Source organism: Tachyglossus aculeatus, chromosome 21, assembly GCF_015852505.1.
Source record: "Tachyglossus aculeatus isolate mTacAcu1 chromosome 21, mTacAcu1.pri, whole genome shotgun sequence".
NCBI lineage: Eukaryota > Metazoa > Chordata > Mammalia > Monotremata > Tachyglossidae > Tachyglossus > Tachyglossus aculeatus.
Genome location: NC_052086.1, coordinates 45,888,474 through 45,904,518, shown reverse-complemented (window position 1 = coordinate 45,904,518; position 16,045 = coordinate 45,888,474). Strand labels below are relative to the sequence as shown.

At 48.6% G+C, this 16,045-nt stretch overlaps 1 protein-coding gene across 2 annotated transcripts in view; it reads left to right on the top strand.

Moving 5' to 3' along the window:
- Positions 1-6,562: 6,562 nt before the first annotated feature.
- Positions 6,563-16,045, top strand: part of ABCA3 (ATP binding cassette subfamily A member 3) — a 91,608-nt gene continuing 82,125 nt past the window's right edge. For both annotated transcript variants that reach the window (XM_038762230.1, XM_038762229.1), the window contains exon 1: positions 6,563-6,668. The gene's annotated coding sequence lies outside the window, so the exon portion shown is untranslated. The remainder of the gene's footprint in view (positions 6,669-16,045) is intronic.

Below are 16,045 nucleotides of genomic sequence, written 5' to 3'. Positions count from 1 at the left end.
CCAACCGGATTGGGGGCGTGGCCAGGAGAGGGCGGGGCGGGGTGGGCGGAGACTTTGAGGCGGGGCCATGCAGGTTGGGGGCGGGGCCGGGAGAGGGCGTGGGCGGGGCCGGGAGAGGGCGGGGCCGGGGCGGGGCGGGATCTTGTTGAGGCGCCTCTCCCGGGCCTCAGGCGGGAGCGTCGCTCCCTCAGCATGGCGAGGCCGGAGCCGGGGCCGGGACCGGGGCCGCGGAGCGCGCCAACGGGCGGGACCAAACAGCCTGAGCCGCCGCGCGGGGAGGCGGGAGGGGAGGCCAGGACCCTCCTGTCCCTCACCGTCACCGTCTCCCTCACCGTCCCCGCCACCGCCGAGCGTCCTGGGCCGGACGCAGGGCCCGGTGAGTGCCGCCCGGCCCCCGCCTCGGCCCTCCTCCCCTCCCCCCTCCTCTCCTCTCCTCTCCTCACGCTCAGCGCCCCCCACCCCGCCGCCGCTTTCAATCAATCAGTCAATCAATCAATCGTATTTATGGAGCGCTTACTATGTGCAGAGCACTGGACTAAGCGCTTGGGAAGTACAGATTGGCAACACATAGAGACGGTCCCTACCCAACAGTGGGCTCACAGTCTAAAAGGGGGAGACAGAGAACAGAACCAAACATACCAACAAAATAAAATAAATAGGATAGAAATGTACAAGTAAAATAAATAAATAAATAAATAGAGTAATAAATATGTACAACGCTTTCCTTGACATTGCCTCACCCGTCCTTCTTCTCCCTCTCTCCTTCCTCCTTCTTTCCTTCTTCACCCTTTCTCCTTCTTTCCTCTTCATCTTCACCCCTTCCTCCATCCCTCTTCTCCTCCCTCCTCCCTCTCCCTCCCCTCCCTCCCCCTTCTCCAGCCCCTTCCTCAATCAATCAATCAATCAATCGTATTTATTGAGCGCTTACTGTGTGCGGAGCACTGGACTAAGCGCTTGGGAAGTCCAAGTTGGCAACATCTAGAGACGGTCCCTACCCACCAGTGGGCTCACAGTCTAAAAGGGGGAGACAGAGAATAAAACCAAACATACTAACAAAATAAAATAAATAGAATAGATATGTACAATAAAATAAATAGAGTAATAAATATGTACAAGCATATATACATATATACAGGTGCTGTGGGGAAGGGAAGGAGGTAAGATGGGGGGATGGAGAGGGGGACGAGGGGGAGAGGAAGGAAGGGGCTCAGTCTGGGAAGGCCTCCTGGTTCCCCCCTCTCCATCCCCTCCTTCCTCCCTCTCCATTCCCTCCCGTCCCTTCCCTCCATCCCCTCCCTTCCCCCGTCCATCTCCTCCCTCCTCCCTCTCCATCCCCTCCCTTCCCTCCCTCTCCCTCTCCATGCCCTCCCTCTCCCTATCCATCCCCTCCCTCCTCCCTGTCTTCCTTCCTCCCCTTTCTCTCTCCCTCCTCTTTCTCCCCTCCCTCTTTCCCCTCCTCCCACGCTCCCCCCTTCCTTTCTTCCCCTCTCTCCCTTCATTCATTCAATCGTATTTATTGAGCGCTTACTGTGTGCAGAGCACTGTACTAAGCGCTTGGGAAGTACAAGTTGGCAACATCTAGAGACGGTCCCTACCCAACAGTGGGCTCACAGTCTAGAAGGGGGAGACGGGGAACAAAACAAAATATATTAACAAAGTAAAATAAATAGAATAAATATGTACAAGTAAAATAGAGTAATAAATATGTACAAACATATACATACATATGTATATACATGCATATGTATATACATATATATGCATGATATACATATATACAGGAAGGAGAGAGGGTGGGAGGGGGGAAGAGGGAGAGCGAGGGAGAGATATATATATATATGCATATGTATGTGCATATGCGTATATGCATGTGTATATCAATCAATCAATCAATCGTATTTATTGAGCGCTTACTGTGTGCAGAGCACTGTACTAAGCACTTGGGAAGTAGGAGTTGGCAACATATAGAGACGGTCCCTACCCAACAGTGGGCTCACAGTCTAGAAGGGGGAGACAGAGAACAAAACCAAACGTATTAACCAAATAAAATAAATAGAATAGATATGTGCAAGTAAAATAAATAAGTAAATAGTGTAATAAATATATACAAACATATATACACGTATACAGGTGCTGTGTGGAAGGGAAGGAGGTAAGACTGTGGGGATGGAGAGGGTGACAAAGGGGAGAGAGATGCATATACATACGCATATACGTATATACATATGGACGCGCACGTACATATATATGCATGTGCATGTACACATGCACGTACGCATACACATGTATGTATGCACATATAGACATATATGCACACGCACATACACATATGTATATGCATATGCATATATATATAGTGTGACATATGCATGTACACATGCATATATATGTGTGCATGTGCATGTGTGTGCACATATGCATGCACACATATGTATGTACATATATATGTATGTACATATGCATGTGTGCACATATGCATATGCACATGTATATATATGTGTATGTGTGTGTGTGTGTGTGTGTGTGTGTGTGTGTATATATATATATATATATATATATATATCTATCTATCTATCTCCCTCGCTCTCCCTCTTCCCCCCCCACCCTCTCTCCCTCCTGCCGCCCTCCCTCTCCCCATGTCTCCCTCCCTTCCTCTCCATGAATCAAAGGCATTTAATAACGCTTACTGTGTGCAGGGCACTGTACCAAACTCTTGGGAAATGACAGTTCATCCGAGTTGGCAGACGCGGCCCTGTCCAGAAGGACCTCACAGTCCCTCCCCCTCACTTCTTCCTTCTCCATTTCGGAAATCCCCGAGGTCCCCTAGAGCTCCATCCCCACCCTGCCCCTTCCAACATCCCTCTTTTCCTCCCTACTCCCTCTCCCTTCTTCGTCGTTGCCATTGCACTTGGATTTTCCCCCTAAATCACCCAGCCCTCAGCGCCCCCACAGCACTGTGATCTCGTTGTCTCCCAGTCGTTGTACCGTCCTTCCCCCAATGCTTCGCACAGTGCCGTGCACACAGTAAGCTCTCAGTATGATTGATTGACGGATTGATCGAGGCCTCCCGGGGCCGGTCCTGGCAGAGAGAGAAAAAGAGGAGCTAATCAATCAATCAATCAATCATATTTATTGAGCGCTTACTATGTGCAGAGCACTGTACTAAGCGCTTGGGAAGTACAAATTGGCAACATCTAGAGACAGTCCCTACCCAACATTGGGCTCACAGTCTAAAAGGGGAGGACAGAGAAAGAAAAAAAAACCAAACATACTAACAAAATAAAATGAATAGAATAGATATGTACAAGTAAAATAAATAAATAAATAGAGTAATAAATATGTACAAACATATATACATATATACAGCTAATCATCATCAATCGTATTTACTGAGCGCTTACTGTGTGCAGAGCACTGTACTAAGCGCTTGGGAAGTACAGTAATCACACCAAGAACTGATGCTGATGAACTAATCCGTTTTAGGAATTTTACTTTCATTAGGTCTGGATCCAAGTTATGTCACAGCAGCTACAAATTGCATTTTGTAGCTTCTATGACATAAGTAGCGTGGCTCCGTGGACAAGAGCCCGGGCTTTGGAGTCAGAGGTCATGGGTTCAAATCCCGGCCCTGCCAATTGTCAGCTGTGTGACTTTGGGCAAGTCACTTCACTTCTCTTAGAGAAGCAGTGTGGCTCAGTGGAAAGAGCCCGGGCTTTGGAGTCAGAGGTCATGGGCTCAAATCCCGGCCCCTCCAACTGTCAGCTGTGTGACTTTGGGCAAGTCACTTCATTTCTCTGGGCCTCAGTTACCTCATCTGTAAAATGGGGATTAGGACTGTAAGCCCCACATGGGACACCCTGATCACCTTATATCCCCCCAGGGCTTAGAACAGTGCTTTGCACATAGTAAGCGCTTAACAAATACCATCATTATTATTATTATTCTCTGGGCCTGTCTCCCCCTTTTAGACTGTGAGCCCACTGTTGGGTAGGGACTGTCTCTATATGTTGCCAACTTGTACTTCCCAAGCGCTTAGTACAGTGCTCTGCACACAGGAAGCGCTCAATAAATACGATTGATGATGATGATGATTAAGACTGCGAGCCCCACCGTGGGACAACCTGATCACCTTGTAACCTCCCCAGCGCTTAGAACAGTGCTTGGCACATAGTAAGCGCTTAATAAATGCCATTATTATCATTATTTATTCTGATGGTATTGACACCTGTCTACTTGCTCCGTTGTCTGTCTCCCCCTTTCTAGAATGTGAGCCTGTCGTTGAGTAGGGACTGTCTCTATATGTTGCAGACTTGTTCATTCATTCATTCAGTCGTATTTATTGAACGCTGTACTAAGCGCTTGGGAAGTCCAAGTTGGCAACATATAGAGACGGTCCCTACCCAACAGCGGGCTCACAGTCTAGAAGGGGTCACAGTCACAGTCTAGACTTGTACTTTCCAAGTACAAGTACTTTTTAGACTGTGAGCCCGCTGTTGGGTAGGGACCGTCTCTATATGTTGCCAACTTGTACTTCCCAAGCGCTTAGTACAGTGCTCTGCACACAGCGCTCAATAAATACGATTGATTGATGGATTTCCAAGTGCTTAGTCCAGTGCTCTGCACACAGTGAGCACTCAGTAAGTAAGATTGAATGAATGGAGAGTGCTCTGCACACAGTAAGTGCTCAATAAATACGATTGATGGATTTCCAAGCGCTTAGTACAGTGCTCTGCACACAGTAAGCGCTCAGTAAATACGATGATTGAATGAATGAATAGGAGAGTGCTCTGCACACAGTAAGCGCTCAGTAAATACGAATGAATGAATAGGAGAGTGCTCTGCACACAGTAAGCGCTCAATAAATACGATTGATTGATTGATTGATTTCCAAGCGCTTAGTACAGTGCTCTGCACACAGTAAGCGCTCAGTAAATACGATGATTGAATGAATGAATAGGAGAGTGCTCTGCACACTGTAAGCGCTCAGTAAATACGATGATTGAATGAATAGGAGAGGGCTCTGCACACAGTAAGCGCTCAGTAAATGCGATTGAATGAATGAATAGGAGAGGGCTCTGCACACAGTAAGCGCTCAGTAAATGCGATTGATGATTGATTTCTGAGCGCTTAGTACCGTGCTCCGCACACAGTAAGCGCTCAGTAAATACGATGATTGAATGAATGAATAGGAGAGTGCTCTGCACACAGTAAGCGCTCAGTAAATACGATGATTGAATGAATAGGAGAGGGCTCTGCACACAGTAAGCGCTCAGTAAATGCGATTGAATGAATGAATAGGAGAGGGCTCTGCACACAGTAAGCGCTCAGTAAATGCGATTGATGATTGATTTCTGAGCGCTTAGTACAGTGCTCCGCACACAGTAAGCGCTCAGTAAATACGATGATTGAATGAATGAATAGGAGAGTGCTCTGCACACAGTAAGCGCTCAGTAAATGCGATTGAATGAATGAATAGGAGAGGGCTCTGCACACAGTAAGCGCTCAGTAAGTACGATTGAATGAATGAATAGGAGAGTGCTCTGCACACAGTAAGCGCTCAGTAAGTACGATTGAATGAATGAATAGGAGAGTGCTCTGCACACAGTAAGCGCTCAGTAAGTACGATTGAATGAATGAATAGGAGAGTGCTCTGCACACAGTAAGCGCTCAGTAAGTACGATTGAATGAATGAATAGGAGAGGGCTCTGCACACAGTAAGCGCTCAGTAAGTACGATTGAATGAATGAATAGGAGGGCTCTGCACACAGTAAGCGCTCAGTAAATACGACAGTGCTCTGCACACAGTAAGCGCTCCATAAATACGATTGATGATGATGATGATGATTGAATGAATGAATAGGAGAGTGCCCTGCACACAGTAAGCGCTCAGTAAATACGATTGAATGAATGAATAGGAGAGGGCTCTGCACACAGTAAGCACTCAGTAAATACGATTGAATGAATGAATAGGAGAGGGCTCTGCACACAGTAAGCGCTCAGTAAATACGACAGTGCTCTGCACATAGTAAGCGCTCCATAAATACGATTGATGATGATGATGATTGAATGAATGAATAGGAGAGTGCTCTGCACACAGTAAGCGCTCAGTAAATACGATTGAATGAATGAGGGAGAGGGACCGAACCCAGCGGCCGCCGAAGAGGGAGCCGTTCGGGGAGCCAATCAGGGAGCCGATCGGGGAGCCGAAGAGGGAGCCGTTCGGGGAGCCAATCAGGGAGCCGATTGGGGAGCCATTCGGGGGGCCGAGGAGGGAGCCGATCGGGGAGCCGAAGAGGGAGCCGTTCGGGGAGCCAATCAGGGGGCCGAGGAGGGAGCCGATCGGGGAGCCGAAGAGGGAGACGTTCGGGGAGCCAATCAGGGGGCCGAGGAGGGAGCCGATCGAGGAGCCGAAGAGGGAGCCGTTCGGGGAGCCAATCAGGGGGCCGAAGAGGGAGCCGATCGGGGAGCCAATCAGGGAGCCGAGCGGCGGGCGGGGGAGGGCGCCGCCTGCCGGGGCTGCGGCGCGCTTGCGGCCCGGACCCTCCATCCTTCGGAGCCGCAGGCGTCCTGCAGGTAGCCCGCAGGCGTCCTGCAGGTAGCCGCCGCCCAGCGGGTCAGCGGAGGAGGAGGAGGAGGAGGAGCCCGCCCGAGGACCGCAGTGGCCCAGCGTGAGTGCCCCTCGGCCGGCCTGGGGGGTCGTTACAGGCGGGCTGTCTCCCCCCCTTTTAGACTGTGAGCCCACTGTTGGGTAGGGACCGTCCCTAGATGCTGCCAACTTGGACTTCCCAAGCGCTTAGTACAGTGCTGCGCACTCAGTAAGCGCTCAATAAATACGATTGATGATGATGATGATGACAGGGCGTTGGGCGCATCTGCCCGGTGGGATCCGACCTTTCCCTCTGCTCCTCCCCCCTTCCCTCCTGCCCTCCCCGCAGCACTTGTCTATGTTTGTACATATTTACAAACGTACGGTAAATATTGTATTTGCAAAATGCACAAAAATATTTTGTATTTACAAACGTATTTACATATTTATGTGTTTGTACAGACACAGCACTGGTGTATGTTTGTACATATTTATGACTCTATTTTATTATTAATAATAAAAAACTCCGTCGACCTCCGGCCCACGCCCTCCCCCTGGCCTGGAATGCCCTCCCTCAGCACATCCGCCAAGCTAGCTCACTTCCTCCTTTCAAAGCCCTACTGAGAGCTCACCTCCTCCAGGAGGCCTTCCCAGATTCAGCCCCCTCTCCCCATCCTCCCCCTCCCCATCCCCCCCCTCCCCGCCTTACCTCCTTCCCCTCCCCCCAGCACCTGTATATATGTATACAGTGAATAAATGGGGTAGGTGTTCGGTCTGTGCCACGGACTGATTGCCTGATTATCATCATCATCATCAATGGCATTTATTGAGCGCTTACTGAGTACGGAGCACTGTACTAAGCCTTTGGGAGGGTCATTCATTCATTCAATCGCATTTACTGAGCGCTTACTGTACGTATTTATTACTCTATTTTATTTGTACATATTTATTCTATTTTATTTTATTAATATGTTTTGCTTTGTTGTCTGTCTCCCCCTTCTAGACTGTGAACCCGCTGTTGGGTAGGGACTGTCTCTGTATGTTGCCGACTTGTACTTCCCAAGCGCTTAGTACAGTGCTCTGCACACAGTAAGTGCTCAATAAATATGATTGAATGAATGAATAATAATAATGATGATGATGGTATTAAGCACTTACTATGTGCAAAGCACTGTTCTAAGCGCTGGGGAGGATACAAGGTGATCAGGTTGTCCCACGGGGGGCTCACAGTCTTAATCCCCATTTTACGGATGATGGAACTGAGGCCCAGAGAAGTGAAGTGATGTGCACAAAGTCACACAGCCAAGTGGCGGAGCCAGGACTTGAACCCATGACCTCTGACTCCCAAGCCCAGGCTCTTTCCACTGAGCCATGCTGCTTTTCTAATTAATGATGTGTGTATAGCTATAATTCCGTTTATTCTGATGGTATCGACAACTGTCTACTTGTTTTGGTTTTTTGTCTGTCCCCCCCCCTTCTAGACTGTGAGCCCGTTGTTGCGTAGGGACCGTCTCTATAGGTTCCTGATTTGTACTTCCCAAGAGCTTAGAACAGTGCTCTGCACACAGTAAGCGCTCAGTAAATACGATTGAATGAATGAATGACCCTCCCAAAGGCTTAGTACAGCGCTCCGCACTCAGTAAGCGCTCAATAAATGCCATTGATGATGATGATGATGATAATCAGGCAATCAGTCCGTGGTATAGACCGAGCACCTACCCCGTGCAGAGCACTGCACTAAGCGCTTGGGCAAGCCAGTACAGGAAAAGGATGGCTTCCCCGCTAAAGGGGTAGAACTGGCAGACACATTCTTTTCGATCAATCATATTTATTGAGCACTTGCTATGTGTAGAGCACTGTACTAAGCGCTTGGGAGAGTATAATACAGCAGAATTAAGTCACACTCCCTGCCCATAACCAACTTGCAGTCTAGAGGGGAAGACAGACATTTTCAGATAATGGGAGGAGAAGAAAGGGCAAGGACAGAAACAGAGAGACTAGCACGGATGACGGGATGAAATAGCTGACTCAATAATTGAATATAATCAATCAATAGTATTTTCGAGGTCCTACTGCAGGCAGAGCACTTTACCAAGGGCTTGGGAGAGTACGGTAGAGGTGGGAGACACCGTGGCTCTGCCTGTGAGGGGCTTTTGGTCAAAGGGAGAGGTTGTCGCTAAATAACATACAAAATGGATGGAAGAAAATAATTGCAGTAATAGCGGGTGCATTCATGAGCGTCCTCTTGGTGAGGGGCTCTGTACTAAGTGCGTGGGTCGTACAGAATAACAAAATCCTCGAGGACCTCTCACTCTAATAAGGAAGACAAACATAAAAATATTGGCAATTAGAGAGGTCATCATCATCATCATCAATCGTATTTATTGAGCGCTTACTATGTGCAGAGCACTGTACTAAGCGCTTGGGAAGTACAAATTGGCAACATATAGAGACAGTCCCAACCCAACAGTGGGCTCACAGTGTAAAAGGGGGGAGACAGAGAACAAAACCAAACATACTAACAAAATAAAATAAATAGAATAGATATGTACAAGTAAAATAAATAAATAAATAGAGTAATTAATATGTACAAACATATATACATATATACAGGTCCAGAATAAAGTTGGACACATATCCAGAAGGGCTGAGGAGGCAGGGGTTGGTTGAAGGGATGATAGGCCCACTGTTGGGTAGGGACTGTCTCTATATGTTGCCAATTTGTACTTCCCAAGCGCTTAGTACAGTGCTCGGCACATAGTAAGCGCTCAATAAATACGATTGATGATGATGATGATAGGGTCCAGTGTGCCCGGAGATACTGCTACTACTGATATAGTAATAATAATGGTATTTGTGAAGCATTTACTATATGCCAGACACTGTTCTAAGCACTGGGGTAGATACAAGTAATCGGGTTGGACACCGTCCCTGTCCCACATAGGGCTCACAGTCTTAATCCCTATTTTACAGATGAGGTAACTGAGGCACAGAGGGGTGAAACGACTTGCCCAAGGTCACACAGCAGATAAGTGGCGGAGCTGGGGTTAGAGCCCAGGTCCTTCTGGTCCTTCTGACTCCCAGGGCCGGGCTCTTTCTACTAGGCTAAGGAGATGATATAAATACGATTATGAAATCGTATTTAATCATAAATACGATTGATGATGAGATGAATCGGAAAAGGCTTATTGGAGGAGGTGGGATTTCTGGAAAGCTGGGTGGGTGGGGCGAGCCGGGGTCCGTCTGTGGGGAGGGAAGGAGGCCGGGGGAGCGGTGGGAGCGAGGGGACAATCGATCAATCAATCAATCAATCAATCAATCGTATTTATTGAGCGCTTACTGTGTGCAGAGCACTGTACTAAGCGCTTGGGAAGTCCAAATTGGCAACATATAGAGACAGTCCCTACCCAACAGTGGGCTCACAGTCTAAAAGGGGGAGACAGAGAACGAAACCAAACATGCTAACAAAATAAAATAAATAGAATAGATATGTACAGGCAAAATAAATAAATAAATAAACAAATAAACAAACAAATAAATAAAAATAAATAAATAAATAAATAAAGGGACAGAGGTGGGTGAATTAAGCGCTTACTCTGGGCCAGGCACTGTACATTTATTATTATCAAGTGCCGTCGAGGCGTTTCTGATTCATAGCGACTCCATGGATATATTTTCTGCAGAAAGTCCTGGCCTCTGCCATCATCCTTCTAGACTGTGAGCCCGCTGTCGGGTAGGGACCGTCCCTATATGTTGCCGACTTGTTCTTCCCAAGCGCTTAGTACAGTGCTCTGCACACAGTAAGCACTCAATAAATACGATTGAACGAGTGAATGAATGAATCTAGCTTTACTTCTCTTTATTCTGATGACTTGACACCTGTCCACATGTTTTGTTTTGTTGTCTGTCTCCCCGTTCTGGACCGTGAGCCCGCTGTTGGGTGGGGACTGTCTCTATATGTTGCCGACTTGTACTTCCCAAGCACTTAGTACATTGCTCTGCATACAGGAAGCGCTCAATAAATACGATTGAATGAATGAATGAATAAATCTAGCTTTACTTCTCTTTATTCTGATGACTTGACCCCTGTCCACATGTTTTGTTTTGTTGTCTGTCTCCCTCTTCTAGACTGTGAGCCTGCTGTTGGGTGGAGACCGTCTCTATATATTGCCGACTTGTACTTCCCAAGCGCTTAGTACAGTGCTCTGCACACAGTAAGCGCTCAATAAATACGATTGAATGAATGAATGAATGAGAAACGAGACCCACACCCAGTTGGAAGTTTGGCTCCGTAGGAATGGGGAGGTCGGTTGAGGAAGGCGAGGGAAGGGAGCTGATGGGTCCGGTGGGGACAGGTGGCAGAGAGCCTGGAACCTGACAGGGAGAGAGTTTCGGGTTGACGTGAAGGGACCCGAGAAGCCGGCGGACAGTCTTGATGAGAGGAGAGATCATCATCATCATCAACCGTATTTATTGAGCGCTTACTGTATGCAGAGCACTGTACTAAGCGCTTGGGAAGTACACGTTGGCAACATATAGAGACAGTCCCTACCCAACAGTGGGCTCACAGTCTAAAAGGGGGAGACAGAGAACAAAACCAAACATACTAACAAAATAAAATAAATAGATATGTACAAGTAAAATAAATAAATAAATAGAGTAACAAATATGTACAAACATATATACATATATACAGGTGCTGTGGGGAAGGGAAGGAGGTAAGATGGGATGGAGAGGGGCACGAGGTGAGAGGACAGAAGGGGCTCAGTGTGGGAAGGCCTCCTGGAGGAGGTGAGCTCTCAGTAGGGCCTTGAAGGGAGGAAGAGAGCGAGCTTGGCGGATGGGCAGAGGGATTGGGGGCATTCCAGGCCCGGGGGATGACGTGGGCCGGGGGTCGATGGCGGGACGGGCGAGAACGAGGTACGGTGAGGAGATCAGCGGCGGAGGAGCGGAGGGTGCAGGCTGGGCTGGAGAAGGAGAGAAGGGAGGTGAGGTAGGAGGGGGCGAGGGGATGGACAGCCTGGAAGCCCAGGGTGAGGAGGAGTTTCTGCCTGATGTGGTCCGGGCCGCGCTTCAGGCAGCTGCTGCGCGTGGCTTCACCTTTAGGCTTGGCCTCCTTATCCTCTTTGCTGTTTCTGGGGCACTGTCTCCGGGAGCCTTGCGGATGGATGGGTTTTGTCCCGCGGACCCGTCTTCGCTCTGTGGGGACTCCTTCATTTCACAGCAGCTCCCAGTTTGAATTCCTGGTGTGGCTTAGTGGGTACAGCCCAGGCCAGCCCAGACCCCCTTTTAGACTGTAAGCCCACTGGTGGGTAGGGACCGTCTCTATATGTTGCCAACTTGTACTTCCCAAGCGCTTAGTACAGTGCCCTGCCCACAGTAAGCGCTCAATAAATACGATTGATTGACTGGGAGTCTGGGCTAATCCCAGCTCCGCCCCATGTCTGCTTCATGACTTTAGGCAATTCACTTCACTTCTCTGGGACTCAGTTACCTCATCTGTAAGATGGGGATTAAGACTGTGAGCCTCATGTGGGACAGGGACTCTGTCCAACCTGATTGCCTGCTTGTACTTCCCAAGCGCTTAGTACAGTGCTGTGCACATAGTAAGCGCTCAATAAATACGATTGATGATGATTGATGATTTCTAGACTGTGAGCCCATTGTTGGGTAGGGACCGCCCCTATATGTTGCCGATTTGTACTTCCCAAGCGCTTAGTACAGTGTTCTGCATAAGGTAAGCGCTCAGTAAATACGATTGAATGAAATTACCTTGTATCTACCCCAGTGCTTAGAACACATCACTTAGAACTTGGCACATAGTAAATGCTTAACAAGTGCCATTGTTATTATTATCATCATCATTATCAATCAATCAATCGTATTTATTGAGCGCTAACTGTGTGGAGAGCACTGTACTAAGCGCTTGGGAAGTACAAGTCATTACCAAAAGACTGTCTTGGATATGGAACGTAAGAGGAAGAGAGTTCCTGACACTGTCCAATCTGTCAGAAGTTTAATTTGTTTTGCCTGGCATCAGTTTCTGTCAGTAATTATGGGGTTGTTTATACTTCTTTTAAATAGTAATTATGGTGGCATTTATTAAGCATTTATTATGAGTTAAGTGTGGGGCAGCTACAAGGTTATAAGTCCCTTTCCCCCAGGCGGCTCATAATCTAAATTTTAGGGAGAATGGGAACCTTATCACTGTTGGACAGAGGAGGAAACCAGGGCCCAGAGAGGGCAAGTGACCCACCCAGAGTCACTCAGCGGGCTGGGGCAGAGCCGGGAGTCAAACCCGGGCCCCCCGACTCCCAGCCTAGGACTTTCCACGAGACCATGCCGGATGTTCAATATGTTTGTATACATATGTGGGCGTTGGTTTCTAAATTAAATCCAAAAAAAAAGATCTGCATTCCTTTTTATGGATCCACCAGTTACTAAACCAGTTATAGAAGCAGCGTGTCTCGGTGGAAAGAGCACGGGTTTTGGAGTCAGGGGTCGTGGGTTCGAATCCCAGCTCCGCCACATGTCTGCTGGGTGACCTTGGGCAAGTCACTTCACTTCTCCGAGCCTCAGTGACCTCATCCGTAAAATGGGGATTACGACTGTGAGCCCCCCTTGGGACAACCTGATCGTCTTGTATCCCCCCCCCAGCGCTTAGAACAGTGCTTTGCACATAGTAAGCGCTTAACAAATGCCATTATTATTATTATTATTATTAAATCCCCAGCTCTTAACAGAACCGATGGGAATTTGATGTGTTTCTCAGATGGGTCATGAAAGCCCCCAGAGGGTCGGAGGCCCCCACCTAGGGAACATTTGACTGTGAGCCCACTGGTGGGTAGGGACTGTCTCTATATGTTGCCAACTTGTACTTCCTAAGCGCTTAGTACAGTGCTCTGCACACAGTAAGCGCTCAATAAATACAATTGATTGATTGATTTGACTGTTGGATCCTATTGTGTTCTCCGCATCCTCCTCACCTCCTTTTGATGGCAGGCTCCTAAAGGCAGGGCCCACTGCCTTGACTTGGACAGCGCCTCAGCGTTTAGTACAGTACCTGGCACTTAGTAGACACTTAACAGATGCCATCAAAAAAGCCCCCAAAAGCCAGCGTTCTCTGACATTCTTTCCCTGGTGATAATTTCCAATTCCCATCACCACTGCCATGAGAGCCGGATTCTCAGCCGGGCTGTCGTCCCCCCAGGTGGAGGAGGGGCAGGAAGTTCATCGATCGCATGGGAAATGAGGAAAATTGGATTTTTAAGCCGGCAGAGCCACAGCTCTGATCAGGAGAATTTGATTCCTGTTGGCCTGAAGAAGCCCCCGCGAGAAAGGGGAAGCAGGTCAGGGAGGAGGGACGGCGGGGAGGGAACTGGAAATTCCGAGATCCATCGGGCAAATGACTGAAGGGAAATGGAGCGGTGACCTCTGGCCTCAGGTAACCACGCCTGGTGCTGGGGACCGTCCAGCAGTGACAGGGCAGGAGACCGTTCCCAACACACTGAGGCGTGCCTCAATGGAAATAGCCCGGGCTTTGGAGTCAGAGGTCGTGGGTTCAAATCCCAGCTCTGCCAATTGTCAGCTGTGTGACTCTGGGCAAGTCACTTCACTTCTCTGGGCCTCAGCTACCTCATCGGTAAAATGGGGATGAAGACTGTAAGCCCCCCGTGGGACAACCTGATCACCTTGTAACCTCCCCAGGGCTTAGAACAGTGCTTTGCACATAGTAAGCGCTTAACAAATGCCATCATTCCGGCCCACATCATCCCCCGGGCCTGGAATGCCCCCAATCCCTCTGCCCATCCGCCAAGCTAGCTCTCTTCCTCCCTTCAAGGCCCTACTGAGAGCTCACCTCCTCCAGGAGGCCTTCCCACACTGAGCCCCTTCCTTCCTCTCCCCCTCATCCCCCTCTCCATCCCCCCATCCTACCTCCTTCCCTTCCCCACAGCAGCTGTATATATGTATATATTTTTGTACATATTTATTACTCTATTTTACTTGTACATATCTATTCTATTTATTTTATTTTGTTAGTATGTTTGGTTTTGTTCTCTGTCTCCCCCTTTTAGACTGTGAGCCCACTGTTGGGTAGGGACTGTCTCTATATGTTGCCAATTTGTACTTCCCAAGCGCTTAGTACAGTGCTCTGCACATAGTAAGCGCTCAATAAATACGATTGATGATGATGATGATGATGATGATGGTGGGTAGGGACTGTCTCTATATGTTGCCAATTTGTACTTCCCAAGCGCTTGGTACAGTGCTCTGCACATAGTAAGCGCTCAATAAATACAATTGATGATGATGATCATTATCATTACCCCCGAAGAGCTTCCTCCCCATCAAGAGAAGCGGGCCCAGAAATGCTGGGGGAGAAGTGTGAGGGGGGGAATTTGGCATTTGCAACCGCATCCATCAACTGGGGGGTCGCGAAATCATCATCATCATCAATCGTATTTATTGAGCGCTTACTATGTGCAGAGCACTGTACTAAGCGCTTGGGAAGTACAAATTGGCAACATATAGAGGCAGTCCCTACCCAACAGTGGGCTCACAGTCTAAAAGGGGGAGAGACAGACGTCCAAACAAGCAGTCAGGCATCTATAAATAAGTAGAATTATAGCTATAGACACAAGTAAACAGGCATCAATATAAATAAATAGCGTGGCTAGAGGAGCAGCGTGGCTCAGTGGAAAGAGCCCGGGCCTTGGAGTCAGAGGTCACGGGTTCAAATCCCGGCTCAGCCAACTGTCAGCTGTGTGACTTCGGGCAAGTCACCTCACCTCTCTGTGTCAGTGAGTACGATGCTTGGGCCGGGACAGGAGTGGTATAAGACTCACCCAGGCCCGGCCCGCTGAGGGCACGCTCTCCCGGCGGTGGGCGACGGCTGCATTTCCTGCCTTTCCTGAGGAAAGGACAGCCCCGGAAAACTGCGTGGGAAGAGCCAGCCCGAGGGGATGGGCAATAGAAGGTGGTGGGACTGGCAGGAATCGAATGGTGAAGCTGTAGCCCAGGCTAATAATAATAATAATAATAATAATAATGGCATTTGTTAAGCGCTTACTATGTGCAGAGCACTGTTCTAAGCGCTGGGGGTGGATACAAGGTGATCAAGTTGTCCCGCATGGGGCTCACAGTCTTAATCCCCATTTTACAGATGAGGTAACTGAGGCACAGAGAAGTTAAGTGACTTGCCCAAGGTCACACAGCAGACATGTGCCGGAGCCGGGATTCGAACCCATGACCTCTGACTCCAAAGCCCGGGCTCTTCTCCACTGAGCCACGCTGCTCCTCCTAATGTATCTGACCTCTCCTAGGTAGAATATTATTATTGTCTCAGTGCTTATCGGGGGGCTCGATATCGGAGCCGATACCAGTGGCTTTCTAGACTGTGAGCTCGTTGTTGACAAGGAGTGTGTCTGATGTTATATTGTACTCCCCCAAGCGCTTAAT